The sequence below is a fragment of the Cupressus sempervirens genome, chromosome 11 (genome assembly GCF_028749045.1).
Source record: "Cupressus sempervirens isolate cs-2001-9-10 chromosome 11, ASM2874904v1, whole genome shotgun sequence".
Taxonomy (NCBI): domain Eukaryota; kingdom Viridiplantae; phylum Streptophyta; class Pinopsida; order Cupressales; family Cupressaceae; genus Cupressus; species Cupressus sempervirens.
The window spans coordinates 429,413,646-429,428,910 of NC_143128.1; positions in this window are offsets into that span (position 1 = coordinate 429,413,646).

Genomic DNA, 15,265 nt, shown 5'->3' on the forward strand with positions numbered 1-15,265 from the left:
GTGTCATGGTCCTAATTTGTCACCTGATCAACTATATCTAATAGTTGCTCTATAATTGGTCTTGACTCATCTGGAGACTGAAGGCTAAAGGCATCCATGAATATGTCCTTGATTTCATTCAATGCTTTCCTATATTTGTATTCTTTCCTCAATACCTCTTGTCTTCTTCTTCTATCCAGTGCATTCTAAATTTCATTCATCTTCTCCTTAGCAAGAGTACTAGATTCATAGTAAGGTATTGTAATCTCCTCATCAAGCTCAGGAATTCCATAATGAAGTTTCCTAGCTACTTTTGTTGAGCTCGAGCCTGGTGTTCTAATTTGCAATGCTAACATTTTAGTGCTTGGTTGCTAAAGAGTTTTTGTAGGAGTACCTATTTTTGGTAGTTCAACCAAAGTTTGTAATGCAGATTCCTCCTTATCTCTTGTCTCTTCTTTCTCTTTAGCTTGTTTCTCTTCTTCTATCATTCTGGCTCAAGGTGTACCTATTGATTGTACTAATTTTCCTTTATCATCCCCTGCTACTGCACTTAGCTCCTAAAGTGCATTTGTAACTTCTTTTGGTGGAGATGGTGGTGGAAGGAATAGGAGTCTAGTAGATTGTGTGGTCATAGGTGGTTCTTGTGTTTGCACCTTGACTTCCTTTGATTTCTCTACTGCCTTTTGGAGTTCATCAACACTGACCAATATTGGGCTTGAACATAGTCTAGCTGCTTGTGTTGATTGGTCAAGGATCTTTGCTAGATCCTTTGTAGTTAATGGGTTAATGTTTTGACCAGAAGTATCAATAACATCCTTTATCTTGATTATCTTTGCAAGTGTGATGGTAGAATGAGGAGCGTTAGGAGGTGGCAATTGAGTGTCCTGCACACTCTGTTCTTGTTGCACATATGTCCCCTTTTCCTCTTCTTTACTCATTTCCTCCTCCTTTTCTTCTTCATCCTTCTTTTCTTCTTCCACTATCTTCTCTTCTAGCTTCTTCTCCTCTACTTTCTTCCTTCTTGCTTCTTTTATTTCCTTTTTTTTGGCACTTTCTTCTACCTTGTATTCTTCATCAAATACATCATCAATTTTCTTGTAAATAATCTTCCACACTTTTATGGTTTTGCTCACAACCTCTTCAATTTTGTTTTATAGAATACTAAATGCCCTGTATTTGGGAGTAAATCTATTATTGTGCTTCTTGACTGCATTAGTTATTTGACTTTTAGTCAAATCAGGCAACATTCTTGCTAAGGTATACTCCCTTATTTCCTTCTTAGTTTGCAAACAAAAATGCCATTTATCCTCTACAATCTTATATAATTCCTTTGGCAATGAGCTATCCAATTCAAGAGGTCTATGTTTATATTCTGCCATCATACTATAGAGAGATTTCTCTATTTTATTCTGCTCATCCTTTGTGAGCTTATTAAAATTTACATTCTTCAAATCATTCAAGTCACCATTCCTAATTTTAACACATAATTTGTCAATTGAAGACTTTGGTGGATGACTTACCACTTTAAACTAACTAGTGTCTTCTAATTCTATCCTTTCTTCATCTGAATCAGGTTGAGCCACAAACTTTCTTCTTTTCTTTGGCTCATCTTCAGTCTTCTCAGTGGATTTCTTCCTCTTTGTTGCCTCCTCTTTTGCCTTTTGTGTAGTAGCCCTTGTAGTAGCTCTAGTAGTAGGCTTCTTGGGTGCAGTCTTTACTACTTTCTTTGGCTTGGGCTAAGGAGCAGGTGGTACTTTTGCCTTTCTTTTGGTGACTTTCATTCTTATAGATGCTTCCTCAGCTTCTTCTTCCTCTGCACCTTCCTCTTCATCCTCACCTAAGCCTTGTGTCAATTGTAGAGATTCTTGTTCAGTCTCATCTCCTTCATTTTCATTGTCTTCCTCTTCTTCATCTACTTCCTCTTCCTCTACGGTGCCTACCTCTTCAACACCAAATTTCTTTTTGATCTTCTTGACCAATTTATCCTTCTTCTTCATTGCTAAGGCTGTTTTGGGGTCTGTAACCACCCTTGATTTGATAACATCATAAGTTCCAAAAAAAATTGTAGTTTGATCAATTTCCTCTGCAAGTAGAGCTATAATAGCTGTTGAAGCCTGATCCACATCAAGTTCGTAACCTAGTGGTCTAAGCCATTTGACTCTAGGGATGACTACTTGTATGTAAGTATAGTCAATATCCACTAGAAAACAAATGTCTTTTTCATGATGCTCCACCAATGAGACTGGGATTCTCATTCTTTGATTCATGGATTACGTGAAATCCTCAAAATAACCAATCATTTGGGCATCAAAATTTTCACCCATTTGATCAATGAATCCATTTATTTGGTCAATAATGGTCTTGTTTGGATCCCATCTCACCTTGCCTAGTAAAGGGAATTATTTCATTATGTATAAAAACATATAAACCAAAACTGAACCAAATTTGCATTGAGCCCCTTTTGATTTCCTTATGGCTCCCAAGTTTTCATTAATTTGCTGCATCATCAACTCTACAAGATCATAAGTATGATCCTTTTTCACTAGCTTGTAGGCAACATCTACTGCTATGCATGGGTACATCGTTTAACTTGCTAGATTGGTAAAAAATTTGAGATATAATCCTCACAGCAAAATCTAGTAGGGGGTCTTTGATGATGCCAATTGTCACACCCATGTTGTTCCACTTGGCACCAGTGTTTTTCTCAATTGCCTCCCTCTTATCACTCCTTAGGGTTTTGGGCCGATCTAGGGTTGGAATACCAATAACCCTATGTACCATTTTCTTACTAAACTTTATTGGCCCTGTTTCTATCCAAAAAGCTCCATCATGGACTCTGTTCAACACAATACGTATCCATTTTGTTTTAAAGACAATAGGAAAAACTAGGGTTTTGGTCAGACCCTTCTTCTCAACTATGGAGAATTCATCTTTAAGTTTCCCATTTTCATAGAGCTTATCAAATGCATTAAAAATATCAAAATCACCTATTGCTCCTATCTTATAGTTTTAGCATTCATGTACATCCTGAACAATTACTACTTTATCAGGGATCGCAAATAGGGCACCAGTGGGATCATTTTTGTAAGTGACTTTAGGGATGGGTCTAAACTTTGGCTATCTAACTTCATTTCTAACTAATTGAATTTCCAAACCTTCCTTTCCCTTTTTAGACCTAGAACTAGATGCCATTTCTAACCGAACTATGGTTTACTATTTAAACAAACTTTTCAAACTACGTAACTCAGCACTTGGATGAAATACCTAGCAAATCAATGAAATGGAGTTGGGTTGTTGTTGAATTGTTGCAAATCACCTTTTGATTGCTAGGAAATTGCTCAATCACTCTACTCATCTTTTCTCTTTGTTTGAATGATTTATAAATGAACAATTTTCTCTTTTATTAGGCTTGAAACCTAGCATTTATTGCATTCGTGCTTACAACTATCACTTGACTTCCAAAGGATTTTCCAACTCAGCATCAACTCTATTTCATTCACTCAGTAGCTACTATCTCATTTCACTCGACATCTACTGATCTTGTTTAATTTCTCAGAAGCCACTATCAAGTCTTACTCAACAACCAAAGGTAACTTGGCATCATCTTCCAACTTTTATCTTGACATCTTAACTTATGCAAAAAAAAATTCTTTGCAATGTTCCTATGTTCTTTTGGGCTGACATATGATACATCTTTATATGTATCCACCCCATGTGCCTTTCTAGTGATCAATTTGATGAGGTGTGATCACTTGACCTCTTGGGTGAAGTGGCCTCTCCATTTGATGTGTTGCATTCACCTTTCTTTTGCCATGTCTTCTTCATATCTTTCCTGATGTATTCCACATCAACTTTTTCTTTGCCCTTGTTAACTTTAGTCTTGGGTGCCTTGACCTTTGTTGGACAGTTCCTACTGATAGTTCTAGTCTTCAAGCAACTGAAACAAGTGGTTTGATTCAACCATCTGTTGTAGTTCCCCTTGAAGTGTGTTCTTATACAATTCTGAGGTACATGACCATATTCTTGACAGTAGTGACAACTTTTCCTTGTATTGTAGTCCCAATTGTAGTGATGTGCATGATTAATTCCTCTTGCAAGATGATTTGGTGTCCACATAGGCTTTGATCTACATTCAAATGCTCTATGTCCATTTTTTTGTAGTTGTAGTAGTGACCCTCAAATCTTGGTGTCCTCATGGTCTTGGTTCTGCAATCTTGTGTTAAATGTCCTTGTTTTTTGCACTTCTAACAGAAATTTGCATTTGTAGGCTTATCATGTTGATGACTATTCGTGCTTCTACATATATTAGAGGTATGTCCCTTTTTACCACAAAAATGACAAGTAAGTTTAGTTTTCTTACCTTTGTTGCTTCTTTCTTCTATAGCCTTGGATAATTCTCCTTGTTCAGTGCTGATGTAGTCAAGTCTTGTAGTATCATTACTAGCCCTTGGTGATTTCAACAATTGCTCAAAATACTTGATGGCCTCATTGGGTTTGTTATAACTCTCTGCTATTTATTTTTCTCTCTTCAATTCATTCTAAAAATTTTCATTATGTGTCTTCAAGGTGGAGATCTCAATATCCTTCATGTTTAGCTCATGATGAGAATTCATCATTTGGCTTAAGGTGTCTAACTGCATATTTGAAATCTTTTCAAATTCAATTGTCTTCTCTTCCAGCCTATTGATGAGATTTCTCTTGTCATCTTCTACCATGGCCTTGTCTTCAATAGCTCTTTTCTTTTGTTCAGTCACTTCACAAAGTATTATGGCTTGTGATTCTTGTTCAAGCTTGAGTAATCTGATTTCTTTAGCTTGTGCTCTATTTTTCTCCATTGATTATGATATTGTTGCATCAAATTCCTTGGAATCTCCATTGGAAAATACATGTGTGGTGTCAATCTCCTTGTAGTGTATGTCATTTTCAGCTATGGGTATCTCCTTTCTTCTTTTCAAAGATTTTCTCAATTCCTCCCTAGCTTCCTCTACTTTGTGTAGAGCTAGTTGCACATCAATCACCTGATTGTCAATGATCTTCCCAAGTTTGAAAAATTCCATCTTCTTACCTTTTTCTCCGAGCTATTATGCTTCTTCTTGTGAGAACTAGAGCTTTGATACCAATTGTTGGAATGTTCAAATAGGAAGGGTACTTCTACGGGTGGGGGGTGAATCAGAAGTACACTATTTTTTAACCTTTTCAAACCCTTAATAACATATAATTGTAAAACAATTTCCATGCATGAAACATATAAACAAAAATGAAATGAAAGCATGCATCAACGCATAACACAAGATGTTTTGGTAACCCAAAAAACCTCCAAAAATAAAAAGGTAAAATTGGGGTGGAGATGACACCCACAAAAATTACTTTAGCAATGAGTTCAACCACTTCTGATGGTTTTCCTTGTTAAAAGCCTACATTGTTAAAGGCTACAACACACTATTAAATGTGACCTATTGAAAGGATTTACAAACACTTTACATGAAGTGTCACCCTATTAAAGGATTTACATAAAGGCTGTTAAACCCACCTAATACATAAGATTTTATTAACCTTCTCCAAAGGCTCTTCTACCTAGTTGTTAAGCTAACCTATCACCATAGGATTTCAACCTCTAATACAATTGTGACAAAGTATTAGAACATTTGACCTGATTGAATGCAATCTCAAACTACTGAGTTTAGGTACTTGATCTGCTCTTCCTCTTTTGATCTCTACCAGATCTGATCTCTAAATATGTCCCCTATTCTATTTTGATCAACTGGATGTATAAATATTGTTCTTTCCACTAAGTCTTTTCTCTTCACACTAAAATTTTGCTATAATCTCCCCTTATGTTGTTTTTTTCCACTAATACAATGGTGCATTCATTCTCCTTATAAAGAATGTGAAGACTTAGGGTTAGGTATGGATCTACGATCTATATTGAATCTCAAATTCTTGCTCATACTTTGCATTTTTCTTATTGGTTGCATGCCTTCACCATTTTTCTCATTGGTTGCATGCAAATTGCATAGGGAATGTAAACAATTCCTCTTTATCCTTTTTTACCTTCCAAATTTCTTTAGGTTGGCTCCAAAAATGGTTTACATCTTAATTTGTGAAAATACAAACTCTTATGTTGATCATGTGTTGCTTGACACATGAAGTATTATTGATGCTCAGTACATACTGTTTTTGGATTGCTCAACATCAACTATGTTATCTAGTTTGCTCAGCACCTATTATATCCTGTATTTCTCAGCATATGTTGTTTTGAATTGCTTGGCATCTAAATGATTCTATTACTCGGTACATGAACAATTCTGGATTGCTCAGCACTAACTATGACTCGGCACCTATTGAAATTTTGGCTTGGCATACATTGTGTACTCAGCATACATAGTGAAAATGGTTAAGTGTGTTGACACTCATTTGTTAATACTATTTATTTGACCAACAGATTTCACTCTTTAGCAATGAGAATGGAATTAAGAGAGAACTCTCTACAAATGTTGGATACAATTGATTAATTGTGTATTATTTTTGATGTTACACAAATTTCATATCATTATCAGCCAGTGTATGTCAAGCTCACCCGAGAAGTGAAGATACTTTTTTGTGTCTACTGAGCATTCCTAGTTTAGAAAGCAGTATCTACCAAGTTCACTCGGGCGTCGAAGGAAAATCTATAGAAAATGAGTGTTAACCAAGCTCACTCAGTTAATAAAGAAAAGTTGGATGGAACTAGTGTTAATTGAGCTCACTCAATTGCCAAAGGATCTTTGTGAGTTTACATTATTAACCAAGCTTTTGTTGGTTAACATAGGAAATTGTTTCTGAGTTAGTGTTTACCAAGCTGGGTCAGCTAATAAAGGATTTTCTTGTTTTGGCATATTAAGCTTAATTGATTTATCTATTGGTCATAGCTGATTGAGGTGATGAATACTAGTTATTCTAAGTTGTATTTGAGCTGACTTGACAATATGAAAGATATAAGTATAAGGTCAAGTTATGGATTCAAGAAAGTTAGAAGTTATGAATGTATTGAAGATTTAATTATTGAAGAGAGGAAGTGAATTTGAAGGATAAGTAGAATATCCTTGTGGAGAAAAAGGTCATATTCGATTAGGAAGGATCAAATACAAGCCAAAATAGAAATTTGTAATCAACAATTTAGCTACATCCAAATTAGGTCATCTCATTGTTACTCTCTAACCATTGTAGTAGTGATCTAAATCTCTTAACAAAGTTGGCTTAACAGCTATCTGTAAATCCCCTAATGAGGTGGTAGATCTATTGAATTGTCTGAAGACCTCTAAAGAGGCCACTCCTAATAGGGTGATTAAATCCTTTAACAAGGTCACACCTAACAATCTATTTTGTAATCTTTAATAAGGTTGGCTCCTAATAGGGCTCACTTCAAAAGAGTGAAAATAGTAACTAGCTACAATTGGTGGTTTTTCTCAAATTGGGTTTCCACATTAAATGTTGGTGTCAAATATGTTCATGCTATTTTCTTTAATGTGTTTGTAACTAAGTTAAAGAAATATTTGCATAATTAGTACTTACCAAGTTACAGCATTTTATGTGTGTTTATCGAGCATCAATAGTATTCAGTTTTCATAATTTATTTTGTATTGACATCTAAGGGATCTGAATTATTTTTTAGTAGTAACTGATTTACCATTCCCCTCTCAGTTACTATTATATTTCAAACAATTGGTATCAAAGCTTTTGGTGCTTGCAGAGAACATTTTCAAGTAGCTAAGCTAAAGATCAGGATGTCTTACGGAAGAGAGATTCATAAGTTGAACAAGGACAATTTTGAAGCATGGCAAGGACTTATGAGGTTACATTTGGCTACTATTAGTGATTAAGAGTGCAAATATCTTGATACTAAATACAAGAATCCTTTTGAAACATTATTAGTTGAAGATATTTCTAAAAAGAAGAATCATAACATCATGATGATTGATATTGCATCTGCTCTTAGTTATGTTGAAATTTATGAAGTCAAAGACTACAAAACAACTCATGAGATGTGGACAAACTAAAAGACATATATGGAGGAGATGACAATGTAAGAAGAGCTAAGGCTGAAAGTCTTAGAAGTCATTTTGATTAGATGAAAATGAGAGAAGATGAGAACATTGCAAAATATGTGGAAAGAATCAAAGCATCTAGAGGAGACATTGAAGAGAAAACAGTTGTAAGCAAGGTACTTAGAACTCTTCTTCCTATTTATGCAATTAGAGTGTCTGCTAGTCAAGAGATGAAATGTGATCCAACTAATAAAATATCTTTGGATTCTCTAGTTGGAAGATTGACAACTTTTGAGTTAGATAACTTTGATAACTATGTTCCTAGTTCAAAGGTTATTGAGTCTGCTTTTAAAGTTAAACTCTCACTCAAAGAAAAGGGTAAAAAATCAAAGTCTAGTCAATCAGGAAGTGAAGAAGAAGAAATAGAAGAAAGTTCAAATAGTGACCTTGAAGTTCTTGAAGCCCTACTTGCAAGAAAATATTCCAAAGGCAAAGGAAAGTAAAAAGGTAAAGTTCCTCAAATCTATTTTTCTTGTGAAGAAGTTGGTCACATTGCTACAATGTGTCCAAACAAATAAATCAAATATGAAAAGAAAAGCAATAAGCACAAAGGCAAGAAGGATTCCAAGAAATACAAGAACTACAAAGACAAAGGTAAGAAATCTTGTTTTATAGCTAAAGATTCTGATAACAATGAAGATGAAATGGTATATATTGTTGTAAAAGATGAATTTGATGATGAAGGAGATAAGATGGCACTTATCTCTCATGTTAGAAAAAAAAATGATATATGGATTATTGATAGTGGCTATTCACACCATATGACTAGAGATAAAACAAAATTTGAGCACATGGAGGTAGTGTGAGATTTGGAAACAATGAACCTTGTATAAAAGAAAAAAGATGTATTTCATTGACTAAAGAACTTGTATGTGACAATGCCTATTGGGTTGAAGGACTAAAGAATAATCTAATGAGTATGGCACAATTGAATAACATTGGATTCAAGGGTAGAATTCATGAATGGATAGGCCAAACTACTAGATGGAAAAGGAAATCTAGTTGGATCAGGTAAACAAACAAAAGGTAATCTATTTTATCTTGATCTCAGTGAATGTTCATATTTTATTGCTCAAGTAGAAGAAAGCCAGTTATGGCACAAAAGATCATATCATGTAAACTTTGATAATCTAGTTAAGATAAGAAAACATAGAAGAGTAAGAGATATTCCTAGTTTGAAGAAGCCTGATATGGGTTTATGTAAGAATTGCCAAATCGGTAAGATGGGAAAGACTAGTTTCAAAAGCAAAAACTATCAGTCAAAAGAAGTCCTAGAAATTGTTCATATAGACTTATGTGGACCTATCAGAATAGAGAGTTACAGTGGAGAAAAAATTTTCATTCTAGAATGATGATTGTAATGTATCTAAAAGAAAAATCAGAAGCCTTTGAAAAAATTCAAATGTTATCTAGCAAAAGTAGAAAAAAAATTGGAAAGAGATTGAAATGTTGAAGATTAGATAGAAGTGGTGAATTCATCTCTAATGAATTCAATAATTTCTACATTTAAATATGAAATTAAAAGATAAGTATCAGCCCCTAGTACACCAGAGCAGAATGGTATAGCTGAAAGAAGAAATATATCCATCATGGATTGTCCAAGAACATTGATGATTGAAAAGAATGTTTTTATCAAATACTGTAAGGAAGCTATTAGCACTGTATTTCATACCCTTAATAGAGTAAAGTTGAAGAAAGATTCAAACAAAACTCCTTATCAACTATGGTATAGCTACAAACCTAATGTAAGTTACTTGAAAGTATTTGGCAGCAAATGTTATATCCTAAAGGAATCTAGGAAAGAAAAATTTGATGTAAAAGGTGATGAAGGCATATTTCTAGGATACTCCTACAAAAGTAAAGCATACAAATGTTTGAATTTTTCTACTCATAAAATAATAGAAAGTACACATATTAGAATTGATGAGTTTGCAGAAAAGAGTGAAGAAGAAAGCAACAAAGAGCCAGAGGATTATAGAAGATTTGTTTACTATGAACCTGATACCCTACCAAACCTATCTGAAGGAAAGGAGGTTTCATCTCTTGAGTCCCTAAAATCTCCAATAGTTACCAAGTTGTAGATAGTGCAACCTAAGTCACAGTCTAAAGGACCCGAGTCAGAGTCAGAGGCTACTGAGCTAGTTCAAATTGAGTCCAATGGACCCGAGTCATAGATAGTGGGACCTAAACTTGATACTGAAGTTCATGATGAAAATAGTGGAACTTGTTCAAAACCCAAAGAACCTATGTTAGCAAGATATGTCAGAAGGCATCATGCACTTGATCAAATCATTGGAGACAAATCTAATAGAACAATGATAAGAAGCAAATTAAAAGGTACATGTTTACTTGCTGAATTTAAACCAAGAAATATTAAGATGCATTACATAATGAAAGTTGGGTTGAAGCAATGAATGAAGAGATAGAATAGATAGAAAAGAAAAAAACTTGGACTCTTATTCCTAGAACCAAGGATAAAAATGTAATTAGCACAAAGTGGGTGTTCATAAATAAGCTAAATGAAGATGGAGAAGTTTCTAGAAATAAGGCAAGACTGATATGTAAAGGTTATTCTCAAGAAGAAGGTATTGATTATGGTGAGGCTTTTGCTCCTGTTGCAAGATTAGAAGGTGTTAGAACTTTGCAAGAATATGAAGGACATAGAGCATTTAAAGTATATCAAATGGATGTTAAATCTACATTCTTGAATGGAATACTTGATGAGGAAGTCTACATTGAATAGCTAGAAGGTTTTGTAGATCCTAGCAAAAGAGACATGGTTTGCAAATTATACAAAGCATTATATGGTCTCAAGCAAGCTCCCAGAGCTTTGTATGAATGATTTCATAATTACTTGATATAGATTGGCTTTCAAAGAACAAATGATAACAGTAGTCTGCATATCAAAGAAGGACCAAACAAGAAGATTATGTTGGTAGAAATATTTGTTGATGATACTTTATTCACAGGAAATGATGACTTGTGCAAAGCATTTTCAGAAGAAATGATTAAAGAATTTGAGATGTCCATGTTTGGTAGGATAAAATTCTTTGTTGGGTTGCAAATACATCAAAACAAAAATGGTATCTGCATCACTCAATCTAAGAATATCAAAGATAGACTAAAGAAGTTTGGAATGGAACATTCAAGACCAGTTGGAACTACTATGTCTATTGGACATAAGCTTTCCAAGAATGATGATTCCAAAGAAGTAGATCAGATGACAAACAGATCAGTGATTAGAAAATTGCAATATGTAGTGCATATAAGGCCTAATATTGCATGAGCAGTTTGTATGGTGACAAGATTCTCAGCAAATTCTAGAGAAAATCACATGATGGAAATCAAGAGAATCATGAGATATCTAAAAGGTATTGAAGACTATGGCTTGTGGTACAAACTTGGAGGTAATTTGGACTTGAAGGTGTTTACTGATGTTGATTGAGCAAGAATCCTTGATGACAAAAAAAGAACTAATGGTGGAGCATTCTTTGTTGGTAAAATACTAGTGTCTTGGACAAGCAAGAAACAAAATTGCATCTCTCAATCCATAGCAAAAGCAAAATATGTGGCAATGGTAGTTAGTTGTTCTAACATTGTTTGGTTCAAACAACTATTGGAAGGAATGAAGATAGAGATCAAAGATCCAATAGTTATATACTATGATAACACTAGTGCAATCAATATATCAAAGAATCCAATGATGCATACCAAAACAAAGTACATTGCTATAAAATATCACTTCCTAAGAGAGTTGTTGTAGGATAAAGAAGTCAGATTGGAATATGTAAGTACAAAAGAACATATTGTAGATATATTCACCAAGACATTACCTAAGGATGTATTTATGTATCTAAGAGTAAGCTATGGTTCATCCCCCTATCTGAAGCTCACTAAATAAATTTTAGTGATGCATAAACTAGAGCAATTTGAAGATCAATCAGTTGGTACAGAATTGACAAGGGCATGTTGCAAATGAATCAATACTTAAGGTACATTGATATTAACACAGTTATTATCTTTGGCATGTGTTTTCAAAGAGGGAGAAGTTTACTATCATATCTCATAGAAATTTTATTACAAAGAAGGAGAAGTTTTTTGTAAGAGGAAGAAGTTTTCTATCATAGAAACTTTTAAGAAGAAATATCTATGAGGGAGAATGAACTTGGCAGAAGTTGTTGTAGATAGAAGGAGGAACAGAAGGTTGAAAGAGCTCACACTAATAGAGGGAGTTCCCATGAATAAAACTAAGAATATGTTCCTTACTTTATTCTTGTTCCAAAATTTCAATGTGTTATGACATGTGTTGCCATCAATGCCAAAGACGGAGATCATTGGATACAATTGATTAATTGTGCATTGTCTTTGATGTTACACAAATGGCATATCATTATCAGTCAGTGTATGCCAAGCTCACTCACGCAATGAAAACATTTTTCTGTCTCTACCAAGTTTTCCTAGTTTAGAATGCAGTATTGTTGAAGGAAAGTCTACAAGAAATGAGTGTTAACTAAGCTCACTCAGTTAATGAAGAAAAGTTGGATTTGCATAATCGGTACTTATCAAGTTACAACATTTTATGTGTGTTTACTGAGCATCAGCCACATTCAATTTTCAAAATTTATTTTGTACTAACATCTAAGGGATTTGGGGTTTATTTTAGTAGTAATTGATTCACCCATCCCCTCTAAGTTACTCTTATATTTCCAATAGCAATAAGGACTCCACAATAGAATGGAATCATTGAAAGAAGAAATAAATCAATTATTATTTGAGAAGGAGATTGCACAAATATACTAGAGAGGGGCAATCAACAATGTCTTATATACACTAAGCCAAGTACAATCGAAGGAAGGTATAAATAAAACACCTTGTGAACTATGGTATGGACGTACATTGAATGTTAGCTACTTTAAAATCTTTGGAAGTAGATTCTATATTTTTAAGGATGATAGGAATGGAAAATTTGATTATAAAAGTGATGAAGGTATATTCCTAGGTTATTTCATAAGAAGAAAATATTATAAATGTTTGAACATGGTTACTTACAAAAAGGTGGAAAGTAAAAATTTGAGAATTTATGAGTTTGTTGATATGTCTAAGATGAACCTCCACATATGATATTAGAGCAATATAAGCACATAATACCAACTTACTAAAATTAGAAATCTCCCTCAAATAGAAACTTTGTGCAGCAATAGCCCTTATTAAAAATGCAAAAACTGGAAAACTAGAAATAGAAATATTTTTGGGTGATGCAAGATTACCCTTACACACCAAGGATGCTCTTGCATTAGACACCCATGGTAATTTGAGAAGAGACCCTGTCATATCTCAAGTAGTTAGAAGAAAATCAATATAGTCAACTTCCTCTCATGCTAGACATGATGAATCCTCCACTAGCCTCTCTTTCCATTTGACCAGATACTCTTCATATGTCTTATTCCCTGTGCTTCTTCCCACACAATTGTCCAATATCTCCTCAATCTCATGTATACCTCAAGTAGATACTAGAATACTCCATAGAGCCTCTACAACTTCATTTCCATCACCTCCCTCATAATATTTTGTAAAATCTAAAATTTGGAATACTAGTGAAATATTTAGTTCAATAGGAAATTCTACTTCATAAGCATTTCCAAATTCATGTTTTTTCTTTATCTTGCATAGTCCAAACTTCTTCATTTTCAACTTGTTATATGTACACACTGAAAATATCTCCTTCCTCAAATGAACCATGGCTTCATCAGCAATCTAAATTGTCTTATACCACCTTTTCACATCAACCTTAGCATTTGTATCATCTTAAAATGGAAGCAATTCCATTGTGGTAGGTTTAGCACCCTCTCTTAGTATATTTACTATGATAGATTAGCATCAAGGATGCATTATGCATTTGATTCTTTCATTCTAGGTGAAAATAAGGTTAGGATCTCAAAGATTCTCCTTAATTTACCTCCTTAATAGCTCTATTTTATGGGTAGGACTTAGGAATAGGTCCTCCTATCCTTTATCATATCCATTATAGGACTTGGTATCTATTCTAGGCATTTAATCATGTTTTGACATCACTTCTAGGTTTCCAAGCATCCTCAGAATCCTCCCTTTTTCTGCTCTACCTGATGATGATTCCTAGGTCGACACTGACCTAGGGAAAGGTCAACCAAGTCGACCTTGACCTAGAGAAAGGTTGAGGTTGACCATGACCTAGGTCGAGGTCGAGGTCATCCTTTACATCTTTAGGAGTTTGACCTCCTTTTACATTTTTTGTCCTCGAGGGCTCTAAAATCAATGTCAAGCTTTCAAATTTGAATAAGAAAGGAGTTAATTCACACTCAATTATTTTCCTTCCTTAGTTGGTTATTGTGATTGGACCATAATTTGAGGCAAAATTTGAATTATGGGTCCTCACATTACTCTAGAATCATCACCTTGAAGCCTCTATATAAAGACTCTCACTTGCATCTTTCTACAACTGGAACATGAACGCAATAACCAGAAGGACAACTAGAATCAAGAGATGATGCTATGAAGATGAAACATTGCAAGAGAATGATATAGAAGATCAAGCTATTATGGATATCAAGAAAAATTTATACCATTATGAACATCTATTTCGAGCAAGAGAGATCCAATCTTCCTTTATCCATCATTATCGATATTCAAGTATTCAAAGATACAATCATGGGGTAGCAATCATGGATTATGGGTTTGGTAGGAGTACTTTAGCCTTGGGGGCTTGGTATTCTTTCTTATTTTATTCAAGTCTATGTGTTTCTTTCTCATACATATATATTCATGCTAGATTTTCAATCTAGTAGATTAGATCTTGGCATTACACATTCAATACACACATTGTATTATATTTGGCTATTCATGGAGGTGGAAATCACCAAAATGGGGGTTTGACTAAGGCAAAACCCTATATAACCACGCCAAAGCCCTATTTTTAGATATATGTAGGTGTTGTTTCAAATATCAAAGCGTAGAATTGGATATTCTTTTTTGCAAAGATTTGAGATCCATAAAAAAAAAATTCATCAAAGAAGAAAAGGTCAAGGTCAACTTTTTGGGACACAATTGTACTTTGGGGCACAATTGTACCCTACCAGCAGGGTCAAGGTTGACATCCCTTCAAGAAGACAAAAATATTTTTTGGTTTTTTTCCATTTTGACATTTCTAGTTTGGAACAAGTTGTAGA